The following is a 17,481-nucleotide window of genomic DNA, read 5'->3' as shown; positions in this document are numbered from 1 at the left end:
TTGACTTTACAGTTGTTAGGTACTAGAGCTTCCCTCAACATTCTTCATACATTCCATTCATATAGTTGAACTTGCCTCAGCAGTCCTGCTACAAAATCCTTCTAGGTAGAAAAAATATGTTAACCAGATAACCAACACTAAATATTAACTTCAGAATTACCTCATTATGACAAATTTCTCATCATCAACATCTACAAATTCCATCTCCATATGATTCTTCCATCATGCATTAGAGTGCCAAAGGATCAAACTTGATTACCAAGTTACCATTCTCTTCTAGAGATTATACTAGATGTTAATCACTAATATGTGCATATATTTTATCGAGAAAGTATTGATATTCTATCCATTCAGAGTAGGTCAAATTAATTTTCTTAGGCATTAGATGTATATGAAAGATTCACTATGCTTGATTTAATTTTATTTCAAGATTATATGAATCCTACCCAAAAGTTACTTCAAACATGCATACTTAATATTTCACACAGTTACCTAAATATATGTACAATGACTCTATGCTTGACCAATTACAATCCTTCATCCCTATAAGAGTATTATTTTAAAAAAATATGGAATATATACTATTCATTGTCATACTGCCTTTTTCCAAGAACCTCCTAAAGTGATAGTTCTTATAGGACCTTGAGGGTCCACCTTGGAAAAATTACTACCTCTAACATAATGTTAGACAATTTATGGATGAAGATTATGTAAAATGGTCCCAAATTTCTCATTCTTGAAATTCAAGATGATTCTTATAAAACAATTTAATCAGGTAGACTACATGCTTTTATCTATCATTCCATATTAAAATAATATTCTAGAATGTTACATGCTTACTCCTTTGATGAACTTATTAGCATGAGTTTCTTCAGGGCCCTTATAGTTCTCTCCTCACATCATTCTTATCATTACCAACCTTAATGATTTCTTTTCTTATCCATCATTGATTTTGTTTCCTTCATTATGTACCTGCAATATTCCCCGATAACTACAACTAAGCAAAATATATACAAGTAAAAGAGCATGATGATGATCTAGCATTTCCCTGGTTTTCATAGAGGGTATTCTCCTATGGTTCATACATACAAACCTTAAATTTCTTTATATTTCCCTTGGAAACATCATCCCTAATGTTTTGATTTCATATCCATGATTTTATTCAATTTCTCCTTCGATAAGATTTTACCATATACCCTAGATTATATGAAAACTCTAGAAGTTAAGAGATAGGGTTTCTATGAGGGAACAAATTAGGGTAAGGGTTTTTCACTAGTTTTTTATATTCCAAGTTCCATCTAGGTTTTCAATCCCTATACACCAAAATCCTTCAACAAAGTTAAATCCATAAACCCTAGATTCATATGAAATAAAACCCAAAAGTATGTAGGCCATTTACTTATAAAATAATTACACGTAACTTTGAATATAACATACATTTGTATTTCATGATCTCGAGAAGCTTTTGCTAAGCCTCCTTCAATTCTTATATGATATGTCTCTTAAAATCTTGATCTCATAATCCAAGATATTTTCACTTCCATGAAATCTCTATGAGCAGTATTTCAACTCTATAAATCGTGATACTTCTCAAGCCTTTCATGCAACCTTAGCCTTCAAACTAGGGCTTCTCTTAGATCTCGTTACTTTAAAAAATCTTGCGTAGGATACACAAAATATTTTCCTTGTTTTATTGTTATTTAATAGTATATCTAGTACCAATATGTGTATTTCAAACTTGTGCACCATAATTTTTCAACCTTGGTCCTCTGATTAGGGCTTCTATTAACCATTCTCGCAATCCCTCAATCTTGACTAAAAGTTTCCTCAAATTTTATGGTTTTTCTCCACTTACAAGCCTTCCCAACTAGATTTCCCTTCATCCCTTCTACAAACCTAATATAGGACTTTCTAATTCTTCAAAGGATCACCTATAGGACGGTGCCTACAAATAGGGCATATATCTGAATCACATACCTATTTCTTGAGAAAACTGCCTTTTCAACTTACTACAAGACTGATCCTCCGTTTATGTAACCAATCCTTGTGTTGATGCTATGTGTGAATGTAGCTTAAAGGGGACTTATTTTAGTCCCTCTTGGCCCTCTTAAATACATAGTTATTCTCCTGTAATCCTACAATAATTTTCGGCCCTATAGAGTGTCCTAGAGCCCTTTTCAAGTGCTCCTATAGTTGCGACCTCTCCTCATTAGAAAATATGGGTTGTTTGTACTTAAAAAAAGTGTCACAACCTCCTTTAAGGATACCCAAACATGGATTAACCTCCCTGCAATGATACAGACCCTGAGACCCTCACAACATAGAAGAATACCAAACAAGTTACTACCAAAAACTTCCCATAATTTTCCTTAACCAACGTAGCCTACTCTTGCTCCAACTTAGAGTTGCTAAACTTATCAAATGACCCACAAAAAGTCCCTTTTTTGTTTATACAATAATTATTTTCAAGTTTCCCATGCTTTGACCTTAGCTATAATACCATGTTGGAAATTTGGCTTAGGGAAGCATTTAACTCTTCTTTTCCATTCATGATAGTTACTTGTGTTATTATGTTCTTGTTTTTCTTTATTATGCTTATATTATTATCATCATGTAAATTTCAAAATAGTGAAGATCACATCCATACAAAAATGAACATAATATATAGGCTCCAAGCTAGGGACAAACCCCTTCAAGGGGAGACTCCCAAAATAACTTCTCTTGTTATAGAATTAATTTCAAAGGAGAATTCCAAGTCCAAACCCTAGACTAGGTTCCTATAAGGGCCAAGTCAACCATTCCAACTTTCCACACGATATATTCAAAGATAACAAAGTAGAATTTCTCCAAGAAGAGGCTCTTTCAGCCTTTCAATCTCATAAACAAATTTTTTCATCTTCTTCTGTAATTCAAACCTGAGGAAACCCGAAAAGAGCTTGGGGATTTTGCATGTGGGAACAAAGATGGAACAATTTTAGTTCTTCAACACCTTCTAGGGTAGACTTTCTTCTTCAATAGGATCTTTTAGCCTCTACACATGCTTCTCTAGTTGTAAATCTTATCCAACTTAAGTTTTCTTATATGTGTCTAAATGAAGGTCGAATTCCTTCATTATATACCCTTAGAAGTGGCTCTTTAAGCCCATTGTATGTTGACATTAGCTAGTTGCCCGACTTCTTCTTGGGAGCCCTATAGACACTTCAAAATACAAAATACCTTTTATTTTTCTTGATACAAGTTCCTGCAAGGGTCTTTTACAATATGGAAAAGACTCTTGACTCATGACAAACCCTAGGAGAATTCAATGAATGCTTAACTTAGTGATAAATAACTTGAGCATGAAACCCACGCTTTTCAAACAATTTTTCTTTTGTTCTTTACATCGTTTTCTTTCTTCTTTCCATATATACATAATAAGTACATCGTGTTGAGAGACAAATCACAATTATGAAGACTGAAACTAGTTACATTCTTCAATGCTCCCTCTTACCAAGGGAGGTATTCATAATTTTCCAACTGTTACAAGGACAATACTCCCTTTGAGAATTTCTCAGGAGAATAGTTGGATTGATAAGCTAGGTGTAAGCATGAACATTATGATCAGCCAACACTGTATTTGAGGCCTAACTATAAAATATTTACTTCATTCAAGAGAATTATGCTAGGAGGCTTTATGTGTGATACCTGGCTTCCTCTACAAGTCACATACCCCATCTGGATGTTCACAAGATATTCCATTTTAGGACTATTATTATCTTGGATTTCCAATCCTGAATCCTTAAAGAATATTGGTCCTATTCAACCAATATTATCTTGGACACATTCCCTACGATCAAGGAGTGTCAGTCCCTTTCCTTTCTTCGATGTGCCATCCTCAAGGAAACCACAAATTCTTATCCAATCTTCCACCATTACTTCTTCAAGGCATTCACTTATACTTACGACTATTGGTCCTAGTCAAATGCATGGCAGATGAAGACAATAATGCACATGTGATGTCTAACATCAATCCATCTCGACTAGAGAGGATATCCCTATTTGTTTTTTTTACTTGATGGTAGATCCTTGCTACAATTCAAGGAGTCTCCTTTACTCCCTCTCAAATCCAAAGGAGATTCCACACTTCCTTCTAATTGGGGAATTCACCACTATAACAATTATAGCTCGTATTCAGAATTGTATGCCTCCCTCTTTCCTTTACATCTCGTTATATCAAGCTTTCTTCTTTTCATGGTATCATGGACTCATCTTCTTCCTTTGATCTTATGAAATGTTTCAGGTCATTAATATTGCACATAAATTTCATATTGTTATTTTCAATGAAGGCATTATATTCATCCTTCCCAAGTTTCTAGCTAATTATAGCTTCCTCAAGAAAGTGATCTCCTTCGACCTCCAGGTTATATTCTCGCATTACTACCTTTCAATCCCAAGGTGAGCACATCTTGACTTCACCATTTCTAGGTACCAGAGCTTCCCTCAGCGTTCTTCATACATTCCATTCATAAATTTAAACTTACCTCAACTGCCATCTTGAAACATCATTCCAAGTAACAAAACAATATGTTAACCAAATAACCAACACTGAATATTAACATCATACTTACCTCATTGTGGCAAATTTATCATAATCAACATATCTAAGGTCCATATCCATACACTTCTTCCTTCATGCATCATAGTTCCCAAGGATAGAATTTGATTACCAAGTTACCATTCCCTTCCAGAGATTACACTACATGTTGATCACTAATATATGCATATATTGTAGCTATAAAGTCCTAATATTATATCCATACAGAGTAAGTCAAATTCGTCTTCTTAAGCATCATATGTATATGAATATTCACTATGCATGATCTACATTTCCTATATTATTATCTAAATCCTACCTAAAAGTTACTTCAAACATGTGTACGTAATATTTCACACAATATGTACAACGAGCCTACAACTTGACCTATTACAATCCTTTATCCTTTTAAGAGTATTATTTCCAAACAATATGTAATATCTATTAATCCTTGTCATAATCCCTTTTTCTAAGAACCTACTAAAGTGATGGTTCTTATAGGAGCTTGAGGATCCACTTTGGAAAAATGATTGCCTCTAACATAATGTTAGACAATTTATGGATGAACATTATGTAAAATGGACCCAAACTTATCATTCTTGAAATTCAAGATTATTCTTATAAAGCAATTTAATCAAGCAGAGTACATGTTTTTATCTATGATGCCACACTAAAACAAGATTCCATAATGATACATACTTACTCCATTGATGACCTTGTTTTATTTAGGGTTCTTTCTGTTCCCTCCTTCCATCATGCTTATCATTACCAAACATAAAGACTACTTTTCTTATCCATTCTTCATTTTTATTCCTTCATTATGTACTTGAAACATTCCTTGACAAGTATAACCAAGGAGAATATATAAAAGTACAAGAGAATGATGATGATCTAGTGTTTCCATGGTATTCATAAAGGGTATTCACATATGGTTCTTAGAAACGAACCTTAAGTTTCTTGATATTTCCCTTGGGAACATCAACCCTAAGGTTTTGATGTCATATCCTAGATTTGATTCAATTCCTCCTTCACTATGACTTTACCATATACCCTAGATTATTTGCAAACCCTAGAATTTAAGAGCTATGGTTTCTATGAGGGAACATATTAGGGTAAGGTTTCTTCACTAGGTTTTTCTATTCCAAGTTGCATATAGGGTTTTTAATCCCTAGACACCAAAATCCTTCAAAAAATTGAAATCCATAAACCCTATATTCTTATCCAACAAAACCCTAAAGTATGTAGACCCTTTATTCATAAAATAATTACGCATACGTTGAAGACCACGTACCATTATCTTCCATGATCACGAGAAGATTTTGTTAAGCCTCCTTCAATTATTCTAGAATTTGTCTCTTAAAATCTTGATCTCATAATACAAGACATTGTCACTTCCATGACCTTGTTGTCGACATTATTTCAAGTCTATAATTCTTGATACTTTTGAAGCCTTTCTTGCAACCTCATACTTCAAACTTGGGCTTCTCTTCTAGCTTCTTTCTTTAAACAAAAGCTTGAGTAGGCACACAAAATACTTTCCTTATTTTGTTGTTCTTTAATAGTAGATATGGTACCAATATGTGTATTTTGAACTTCTGCCATCATTCTGCAACCTTGGCCCAATGGTTAGGGATTTTGTTAACCATAGTCATAGTCCCTTAATCTTCACTGAAAGTTTCCTCAAATGATATGATTCTGACTACCATTACAAGGGTACCCAACTAGTTTTCTTCTTATCCCTTCTAGCAGCCTACAATAGGCCTATCCAATTCTTCAAGGGATCACCTATAGGACTCACATTGTAGCTAAGTCAGATATAGAAAGAACATACATGTTTATTGAGAAAATGACCTTTTTAACTTAGTAAAAAATTGATCCTCCTTTTAACTAACCAATTCTTTGTTGATGTTGTGTGTGAATATAGCTTAAAAGGGACTCCTTTTAGGCCCTCTCGACCCTCTTAAATAGAGAGTTGTTATCATGTAACCCTACAATAATTTCCATCCCTATACAGTATCTTGGAACCCTCTTCAATTTCTCCTCAAGTCCTCCTATAGTTGCGGCCTTTCATCATTCACAAATATGGGTTAGATGTTCTTTAAAACTAGGTTCATCCTCCTTTAAGGTTGACGAACATGGGTCAACCTCCTTGGAATGCTAGAGACCATGTGGCCCTCAACAGAGAAGAATACCAAACAAATTACTACTAAAAACTTCCCAACATATTCCTTAAGCAATGCCAACTACTCTTGCTCCATCATGGACCTGCTAAACTTATCAAATGACACACAAATAGTCCCTCTTTCCTTCATATAATGATCATCTTCCAGTTTCCCATTCTTTGACCTTGGCTTTGATACCATGTTGGAAGATTTGGATTAGGGTAGAATTTAATTCATCTTTTCCATTCATGACATCTACTTGTGATACTATGTTCTTCTAATTATTTGTTATGCTTATATTCTTAGCATCAAGTAAATGCAAAAATAATGAAGATCACAACCATACAGATATAGGCTGCAAGCCAAGGAAAAAGCATTCCAAGGGGAAAAACTCAAAATACCTTCTCTTCTTATAGAATCAATTTCAAAGGAGACTTGCAAGACCAAACCCTAGACCAGGTTCCAACTAAGAGAACATTAACGAGCCTCAATTTCCACACAAGGTATTCAAATATAGCAAAGTATAATTTCTCCATGAAGAGGTTCTTCTAGCCTTTCAGTCTTGCAAAAAAATTTAATCGTCTCCTTCTGTAAGTTAGAACTGAGGAAATCCTAGAAGAACCTAGGTCATTCACACATGGGAGTAGAGATGAACAAATTTGATATTTTCGACACCTTCTATGGTAGACTTGCTTCTTTTCTAGGCGCTTCTCACCTCTTTGAATCCTTCTCTAGCCGTAAACCTTATCCAAATGAAGTGTTCTTATGTGTGTCTCAATGGAGGTGGAATTCATTCCTTATATTGCCTTCCAAGTGGTTCTTTAAGCCCATTCTAGGTTGACTTTAGCTGGATGACCGACTTGTTCTTGGGGGCCCTATAAACACTTACAAATACAAAATAAATTTTATGTTTCTTAATAAAAGTGCCGAAATGGGTCTTTTGCAACATGACAAGGACTCTAGACTCATGAAAAACTATAGGAGCATTCAATAGATGCTTGACCTAGTGAAAAATAACCTAAGTTTGAAACACATGCTTTACACATAATTTTTATTTTGTTCGTTACATAATTTTCTTTCTTCTTTTAATAGATATGTAAAAATTACATCATGTCAAGAGTCAAAAGACAATTATGAAGAATGAAACTAGTTATATTCTTCAACAGATACAGTAACACAAACCATCTCAAACATACATGAATAGGAACATGCCAAGGTTTTTTTGCTTTTTTGTTAAGTTGTCTATGATCCTCCATGATTGACTTGTGGCTCAAGGAACCATGACCTAGGGGCATCTAAGTTGTCCAAGTCACCCAGGGATCGCACCAAGCCTGGACGACACCAGCCCTAAGTTGACTTGAATTTTTAGCATGTCTTCTCCCCCTAGAATAGGGCACAACCACCCCCTGTGAGGTTTGATCCTGGGTTGACTTGCTAACAAGGCACATCCTCAACCAACTGCGCTAGTGGGACTCGACAGGAACATGCCCGAGTTTAATTTCAAACTATTTCACAATAAGTTACTGACATGACATGGAGTGAGAAAGTAAATATTCAAAGTGGACATGAAAGCCATAAGCCAAGAATGAGTTCATTAACATATGCTCACATGAAGGTACACATACAAACATGATGGAAATACAGAAAAACCAATACAACCATCATAAATAAATTCTTATTTTGAATGTTGCATATTCAAGTAAATATTAAGCAAGTTCATTAAATCCCATTAGTGGAACATTGGTTTCTCATACCATCTCCCAAAGTAAAGCACTAGCCTCACGAAAACTCACCCTACTAGCTGCCAAGAGTTGAGTTCCTCTAGCTCCTTAAGCAAAAATCAATTATCTCATGCTACTCCTATCTCATGTGCTAAAGTCCATTCAAATGAGGCATGAGGGTATATTTATAGAAGTGATGGGATTGTTCAACTACTATTCTCTTTCACCTACCCTCATGACTCCTAAACTTCCTCACGACTCTCTCCCATCTATAATGACTATTACATGCTCAAATCAATCTTAACATTGTTGCTAGAATAATGATGAGAAATATTTACATTATCATAGCAGATATGACATGAGGAGAGTACAAAGGGTTCTTGGGAACCCTAGAATGCTTGTTTCCATGGTTGTTTCCAAGTCGCGAGACAGGGGCACATTGTATTAAATGACTATTTTCTTACTAGTGGGTCTCATATGCATGGAAGTGATCACCCAACCAAAATGTTGTGCCTTTGTTATTGTTACATGGTCATGGAGCTGATTCTCTTTCTTGTCAAAACCTTAGTTGTACAACTTTCTAGACCATTTCTGCATTTATGAGGAGCTCATAGCTGACATTAATGGCCTAATTATTTTTCTGTGTTTTGTAGGAAGTTGATAATGATGTGTAGCCTTTGCAAGAAACCCTAGCTTCCTCCACATAGGTCAACATCCTCATTCCCTCTCTTGCAAGAAAATTACAATGGTTACACACATTTACATTCAAAGAACAATATTATGAATGTGATATATTCATGAAAATCAAACACCAATTTTGGACCCCTGTGTAGTCCTTTTCTATAGTGCAATATCATCAAGGTATGTGTAGCCCACACATGATCAAAGACATAATCCAAGAGGTACTCCATGAAACAATGTTTTATGCAAAGACCTAGGGCTTTGGCACCATCCATAGGCCTTGCAATGACAGGAGGCATGTAGTTTAACTAGTTTTGGTTTACAAACTACCCACTTCTTTGAATTTTCTTTCAGACAACATAATTTCTCATCAGGAAGAGAATATTTCTTCTCTTCATCATCACCCTTATACTTCCTTACTATTTTTTAAGAGCCATATAAGATGTGCACTTAGTTATCTACATCTTGTTTAGTAGATATCACAATCTGAAGTAACCCAAGGTATTGAAAAGCTTAACTAGCTTTGGTCTTCATAATTTGTATCATTATATATTTTATATAAAAAGAAAAAAGAAGAAAAGAGAAAATTAAATTATTACTTTGTTAGCTAAGAATGTTCTTCATGCTTTTAGGACTTGCTGAGTTAAAGAGACAAAGTCCTATTTGGACCTATTTTAAAGAAAAAGAAAAATAAAAATTGAATATGAAATTTGGGTCAAAAGTCCCTCTAAATGTCAATTCAACCCTTTATCCCAAGTCAGCCCTGCCCCAAAGGACATGTCTATTTGAACCCCTTTGGACAACATAAGTAGAGGGAAGTTGGAGCTCATTTAGACACACACAATTCACTTGATCTGTTTTGAAATTTGACAGAAGGAAGGCCGAAGTTTTGAAGCTCACAAGAAAAAGAAGGGCTTGGATTTGTGGAAGTATTTCTATGGTCATGGGTATTGGATGTCTTACTTTGATCTTATTCTATAAGAAGTGATTTTTTTTAGGTTTTCCCTTTTAAGGGTTTTTTCCCTAGATTGGAACCTATATCTTGTATTAACTATTTTTCTTGTGATCTTCATAGTTATGTTTTCATAATTTTTTTATAAAAAAAACATAATAAAATTAATAAGAAGAAAATGAATTTCACCAACAGTTATGAGAAGAAAGGTTTGTCAACATGGTATCAAAGCTAATGTTTGTAGAAGGAAGCTTCAGTATCACATTACTATTGGCATTCCTGAAAACGACTCTGTATGTGACTCGTTACCATCGTTGTACAGTGGCTCAATAATTTGGTTCTCTGAAATCGTTACCGCAAGATTGTAATCCTTTCTAGGTTCGTAATCTTTAGTAGTGTATTTCAAGTTTTTGAAGTAACTGTTGGCTCACATGACTCTGTATTCGCTCAGACTCTGTGATAGCTCAACATACATCTCAAAATCTCGCACTGTGTAATGTCTCGTATACCTCTTCTGTGTTTGGCATATATATCATACTTGTAGTTCGCATTCATTGCTCTGTTATTTTGTATCACTGTAATTTCATTACCTGTAGCATACACCCATATTATTTTCAAAGGCTCGCAATTATTTGCTTATGGCTCGTACATATCTCAAGGCTCATTACAATATAGTATTGCATTATCTAAGGGCTTGCACTTGCTATCACAGTCACGTATTTGTCTATCGCTCACATTTATATGTGGTTCACTGTGATGGATTGCGCTCACGCTTCTGTAACAGGGATCTCTCTGTGGCATGGTGACTCGCATTTAATATCGCCATCCAACCTAACTTATATTAAAATACTGATTGGTTCCATTTAAATCATATTTAACTATGTGATCCGTGGGCTCGTAAGAGCTTGCATTAGTTGAATTCATTAACGTATTCGAAGGTTGACTGTGCCTTGGTTACATTACGAAAGCTGAGTTCAATATTTGGTTACAATCCAACTATAAGTAGCCGAGGTTGAAAAGTTGGAACTCTTCGAAATAGTGAAGGCTATGTTGTTATATAGCGCAAAGTTTTGGCGAACACATCTAAAAGTGATGTTTGATGTTTGTGAAGGTTTAAATGACCACAATATACAGTGGAGGCAGTGCCCAAAAGTTTGTGGCAGATGCATTGGGTATGATATGAGAAGGTATGATATAGCGCGAGGTTCCAAGTTGTCCTCGTTCAACCTAATACATTGGACTAATCACCAAATGACACAGTGACGAGACCTGATGGCAGAATGTTGGAAGAGTTGAACGTCTTCTAGATATAATATATCACAAATCCAAATAGAGTTAAACATTTTTCATCGTATAATAGAGGCCAAATGTTCCATAGTTCTATTGAATTGACATGTCAGATTCGCTACATCGTATATGAAGATTGAATAGCGATTGGACATATCGAGCGGTAATCGATTGACACACATGTAGATTGGTCAAGTCATGTTGTACTAGCGTGGATAGCCATAGCTAGTGTAGTATTTTATTGGTACATAGGTCACCTAATTTGTTCATAATCATGGGTATGATCCATGAAGTGCTACACTTGGTTGGAAAACTCATTGGAATTATTGTTTACTAATGTGGATACAAATTATGTGGATGTGGAAATTAAATGTTGATTAGCCCCGTATTGAGTTTTGTACCCCTTTTGGAGCTAATTGAACCATATGTCATCAAATTGAAGTTATATGCACGGTATGGTTCTAAAGTCCAAGAAGTTGAGGCAAATGGGTTGAAGATAAACATTTGTTAAATAAGCATTGACATGTGAAGAAGGACCAAATCTTTGCAAAGAAGAAGGTATGGTAATAACACACATTTATGTATAATTTGTATGTGCATTTCATGTTATGCGTCAAGATTAAGGTGACCATTATTAGAAAGGATCTATATAGATATAGTTATAGGGGTTTCTAGGATTTTGTAGCTAATCCTTTGCATATTTTTGAAGTTCTAGAGGATCTAAATTAAGTTAGAAAACCTTAATCCTAACTAATTGTTCCCTCTAAGGAATCCCTAGTTTTTGGGAAATGGTATCTAGGGTTTGCAGGTTAAGTGTTCTTCAATATTGAAATATCTCAAAAGCTTAGCATAAAATATTTTTGAGAGAAAGACTCTAATGTATGTTTTAAACCTAGTAGAAGGTGAATTAAGATAAAACCTAGGGATTAAGGAGTATCTAGGTGTATAAATAGAACCCTAGAAGCACACTTTTGAGAAATCAAGGAAACACTAGATTGACAAGATTGACATCATACTCTTGTCTTTGTGGTGAGAATTGCAAGAACAAAATGAAGGATGTCAAAATTGTGGAAGCAATATGAGAAGGATGGAAGAATAAAGTAAAGTGAGACTCATGCTTGATGATGACTCCTTGATAATGATGAGCATGATGAAAAGAAGGAGTTGTAAGGACCCTGATCATATTGAGGCTTCGAGCCGATGAGTTCATTCTAGGAACGAATTGATGATTGAAGGAAGGATAAAAACCTTATTGCAATATGAAGATAGAACATGCAAAGGAATGTTAACTTCAGATGGAGAAAGCAGAAGAATTTGACATCACACTTTGACTAGAGGATATTCTAATTTGGCAACTCTAATATTAATGATCTTCTTGGGATATGACTTGGCTCCCTAGTAGGACATATTGCAATAGCATGTAAAGAGGCTGGAAGGAGAGTTTACTGACAATTGTTTCATTTAATTTGAAAGAAAATGGATTTAGTGAACAACAATTTTAATGACTTGGAAGAGCTTGAGGGAAGATTTGATATTTAGGAAGCTAATATGACCCATTGATGAATATGAGGAATATTTTTGTAAGATATCGTATGCTAGCAGTTGTGAGAAAGTTTGGCTCCTTGAAGATGATAGTTGAACAATTCGAGGTCCACGAAGCTTGAAGTTTTATGTGATTTGTTGTTATTAAGGAGCCAAGAAACCCTATCAAGAATGTGAAAGAATTTGGGAAGTTTGAAGCTTAGGAAGAATCCATGCAGCTACAACTATATCTCCACATAAGAATAAGTAGCTGATGTATTGATGATGTATGAGGCCAACTAGGGATTGTGATGGTGTTTCCTTGATTGAGAGGGAGTAAGAAATATCCTACATGTTTGGAAACGAGTAAGGATCTCCTCCCTCATTGAGAGGGAATGATTATGGACATCATATTCTCCATGTGTCATGCACTAGGCTAGGACTAATAACCATAAGTGTAGTGAATTAAATGGGAGGGAGAATGGAGGATGGGATAAGCATCTGGGACTAATACTCCTTAAGGTTTGGGAATCCAAGATAGAAAGTAGTTTCGTGGATTGACACTCTTAAAGGATTAGAAATGGTAGCCAAGTCAAGAGTGGTTGAAGAGGACCGATATTCTTTGAGGATTGGGAATCTGAGATAAGAATAGCCCTTAAAGGACATACATGGTGAACATCTAGATGGGGTATGTGCCTTGAGAGGTAGTATGGTGCAACAAGTAAATAACCCTAACATTATGCTCTAATATTGTGGAGAGATAGAGTTTGTTAGTCAAGGCCTTGCTATATTGTTATGTTGACAATATTGGTTATGATTTTGATGTTTTAAATATGGCTTATCAATCGTACTCTTCTTATGATAATATTTCAATTTGATAAGTATCCTTGTACTAGTTATGTAATTATAAATACCTCCCTAGTTAAGAGGGAGCGTTGAAAAGTGTAACTAGGTTTGCTATTCATAATTTGTATCATTATATATTTATGTAAAAAAAAAAAGAAGAAAAAGAGAAAAATAAATTATTATTTTATTAGTAAGAGTGTTCTTCATGTTTTTATGATTTGTTGAGTAAAAGAGATAATGTCCTAGTTGGACCTCTTGTAAAGGAGATGAAAAAAAAAACAAAATTGAATATGTAATTTATGCCAAAATTCCCTTTAAATTCAAAGTTAGTCTTGCCCCAAAGTACATGTCCATTTGAAACCCTTTGGACAATATAAATAGAGGGAAGTTGGAGCTCTTTTTCACACACACAATTCGCTTTATCTATTTTGAAATTTCATAGAAGAAAGGAAGGTCGAAGTCTGAAGTTGACAAGAAAAAGAATTAGGGCTTGGATTTGTGGAAGTTTTTCCTTAAAAAATCTCTTATTGAAGGATTATTTTTGATGACATACATGTTGTTGGTCTCTTGTTGTTGATGGATTTGTTGTGTAGAAGGAGGGTTTGAGTTGGCATCTAGAGGGCTTAAGTCTTTCTATGGTCATTGGTATTGGATGTCTCACTTTGATCTAATTCTATAAGAAGATGTTTTTTCTGGGTTTTCCCCTTCGAGGGGTTTTTCCCTAGCTTCGAGCCTATATCTTATGTTCATTGTTTTAATTGCTATGTTCATGTTTATGTTCTAGTAATTGTTTGATGAAAGAAACATAATAATTTTTTTAAGAAGCAAACAAATTCAAGAATTAGCTATCAAAAGAAATAGAAATCTACCCTAACTCATATCCCTCCTGATTTATCAACAATTTGATTGTTCATGTCTAATTTAACAAAGCTACATGTGCCTTGAACTATTTAACTTTCTTTTAGATGTTGGGAAAAATACTAAGGGAGGGGGGTGAATTAGTATTTATAATTCACTTTAACTTTCTATTTCATATTCATAAATTATATACATTATTATTCTTCATGTAACCCATGTGTGTACATGACTCTAGAAAATGCAAACAACGTATATCTAGTTTACTTAATTTATCATACCTTTCATCAATGACTTAACTTAACCATTGCATTATTAATTCATTCACCATCCATAATGCAATAAAGAACAAATAAATCACAACACATAATCTACACACATAGAACACTAGGATTTTAGGTGGAAACCCAATGTGGGAGAAAACCATTGTTGTCGTTATCTTTCTCTTTTTTATTATTATATAAAAATAAATCCCCATTACATTATGTACTGGTGCAGAATTTTACAAGCACATAGACACCCACCTACAGGAGGCTACAACCTCCACTCATTCTCTAATATGTACTAGAAGGGAGCTACAACCCCGTAATCTTGTCTATTGACTCCTATTGGAAGGGAGCTCCTACCCCGTCACTAAACGATGTAACCCTTAGCACCTTGTGGACCATGTTTTGGAATGTTTCACACTAGATCCACCTATGAGAGAATCGTCAAACAATCTGTAAGCCACCTTTCATCATATTTTCACATTGGGTCCTCATCAACAATTAACCCAAACAAATATACCAATTTGAATATTGAATCACAAAATATAAATACAATGACTAAGTCACTACTGAATACCAATTGAATCACTAAAGTAACTGTAACACTAAATGTTGAATCATGATAAACATATCATACCATTGTATAATGAATCATTATATCAAGCCATAAATAAATCCACCGAATAACCAATCAAGAATCAAGATGATAGTCACACTGTCATCAAGACAAAACTAATTTGCGATCATTAAAAACCCTAATCAAATTTACTTCATAAATTATATGTGATTTTTCTAAAGAATAACTTCATTTATACACACTTCCTCTAACTGCAACCTACATATAGACCTCAAGCCACTAAATGCTAAAATTTAATCACTACATCACTCAGTGAGTTACTGACATACTGAGTCACAGTAGCAACTTAATCACAGATCCACAACCTGTAGGACCATCACTAATCGATTTTCCAATCCACAATCAAATCAACTAAGTTAATACTATGAGATACAAACCATGCTTATGAAGACATCATTGACAAACAAATATAAATATAACAAACATCACCAACTATCATCATCAAGAAGTAATTTAAACCCTAATACATATACACAACCTCCATAAAACAGATCTACGTGTGTATGTGATTACTATGCATAAAAGCCATGTATACATACCAACATACCGAATAACATATCAGAGAATTTATACATGACTATGTGATGTAGGAGCATTTAGCTCAACAATTTCATCATAGTCTAGTTAACTTAGGGGTCTTGTGTTTTCAAGGAAGTTGGATTCCTATGTATGTGATTATTAATGTTTTAAGTGACTAGAATATGAATTAATTAGATATTGTGAGGATATTTGTAAATGCTCTCGAATGTAGGAGAACATGAGTGATTAATGATGATGAGAGAGTTAGAAATTAATTATAAGTCTTGGACTAGAAAGTGGTTTAATGATTCGAGGAACTAGAGAGGATTCTTAGGGATAAGTAGGAGCCAAAAGTGGACTTAGATGATATTTAGGATCTAGTTTAGCAGATTAAGTTTTTGAACCAGAATTAGTTCAATAGAACCTTTTGAATAAATGTAAGACTAAAAGGCATAAAGAGTCAGTAGTGAGAGGAGTAGTTACAGAGTAGTTAGAGGAGTCAGTCAGTTAGACTGTAAGCCTATGGGCAAGAGAGGAACAAAGGCCACTGATATAGAAGATCAGGCCAAGGAAAGAGTTCTTGTGTAAATACATGTTTATTAATACAAACAACTCAATTCTGAGTTCATGTGTGTGTATTGAGTAATTGAGATGTATATGGTATATGATCTTGAGTAATTCTACATAACTTATGTTGCAGGTGCAGAAGGGAGATGAAATACAGAGAAGAGTAACAAAACAACTTCCAACTGCTATTGGGTAGAAGTTGTAGAGGTAGCTCCATAGTTACGATTGTGATTAGAGTTTTCTTAGAGATAACAATTCTAGCAAAGGAAGTGTTGGGTAGAATTGTTAGTCAGTAAGAGGTTCAAGGAGAGAACCATAGAGCTTGTGTTATAGCTTTGTACACATCGACAGTACAGGGGGAAGCCTTTAGTGTTAGAGTGAAGGTGGCGGAGCATAAAGGCATGAATGGAGTTAAATTAAGGAGAGAGTTGTGGCAGAACATTGAGGGACCAGAACCCTAAAGGAAACCAAAACCACATAAAGTTATTAAAGAAATGACATAAAACCAAAGTAAAGAGCTGGGGGCGTAGAAGAGGGAAAATTCCATTGATCATGGTTGAAGTCCCACAATTGATCTTAGCCATCGATCGCAAGAGTCAATGCTCATGTCAAAGTCAATTGCGGGATTAAGAGAGTTGGTAACCCACGTGCTAGTTGAAGGGCCACAAATTGTAGAATTTAAGAGCCTCGTCATCCAATGGATATCAGGCCGTAAAGAGAATGACCTTTAACTATAAGGGCGGACCTAAAATTATAGATCAAGTGCTTATAATTCTCATCAGCTCCGTAAAAGCATTAATGGTCGTGCAAGTGATCCACCTGATATTGCTATGGAACATCAGATCAAGTGGATCTTGATCAATGATTATAAAGCATCTGGTTAGTTTGTTGATC

Source organism: Pinus tabuliformis, chromosome 9 (genome assembly GCF_031772625.1).
Source record: "Pinus tabuliformis cultivar Carrire ecotype Pingquan chromosome 9, CPIR1, whole genome shotgun sequence".
NCBI classification, from domain to species: Eukaryota; Viridiplantae; Streptophyta; class Pinopsida; order Pinales; family Pinaceae; genus Pinus; species Pinus tabuliformis.
The sequence above is the reverse complement of the archived record's forward strand: the minus strand, read 5'-3'. Positions refer to the sequence as shown.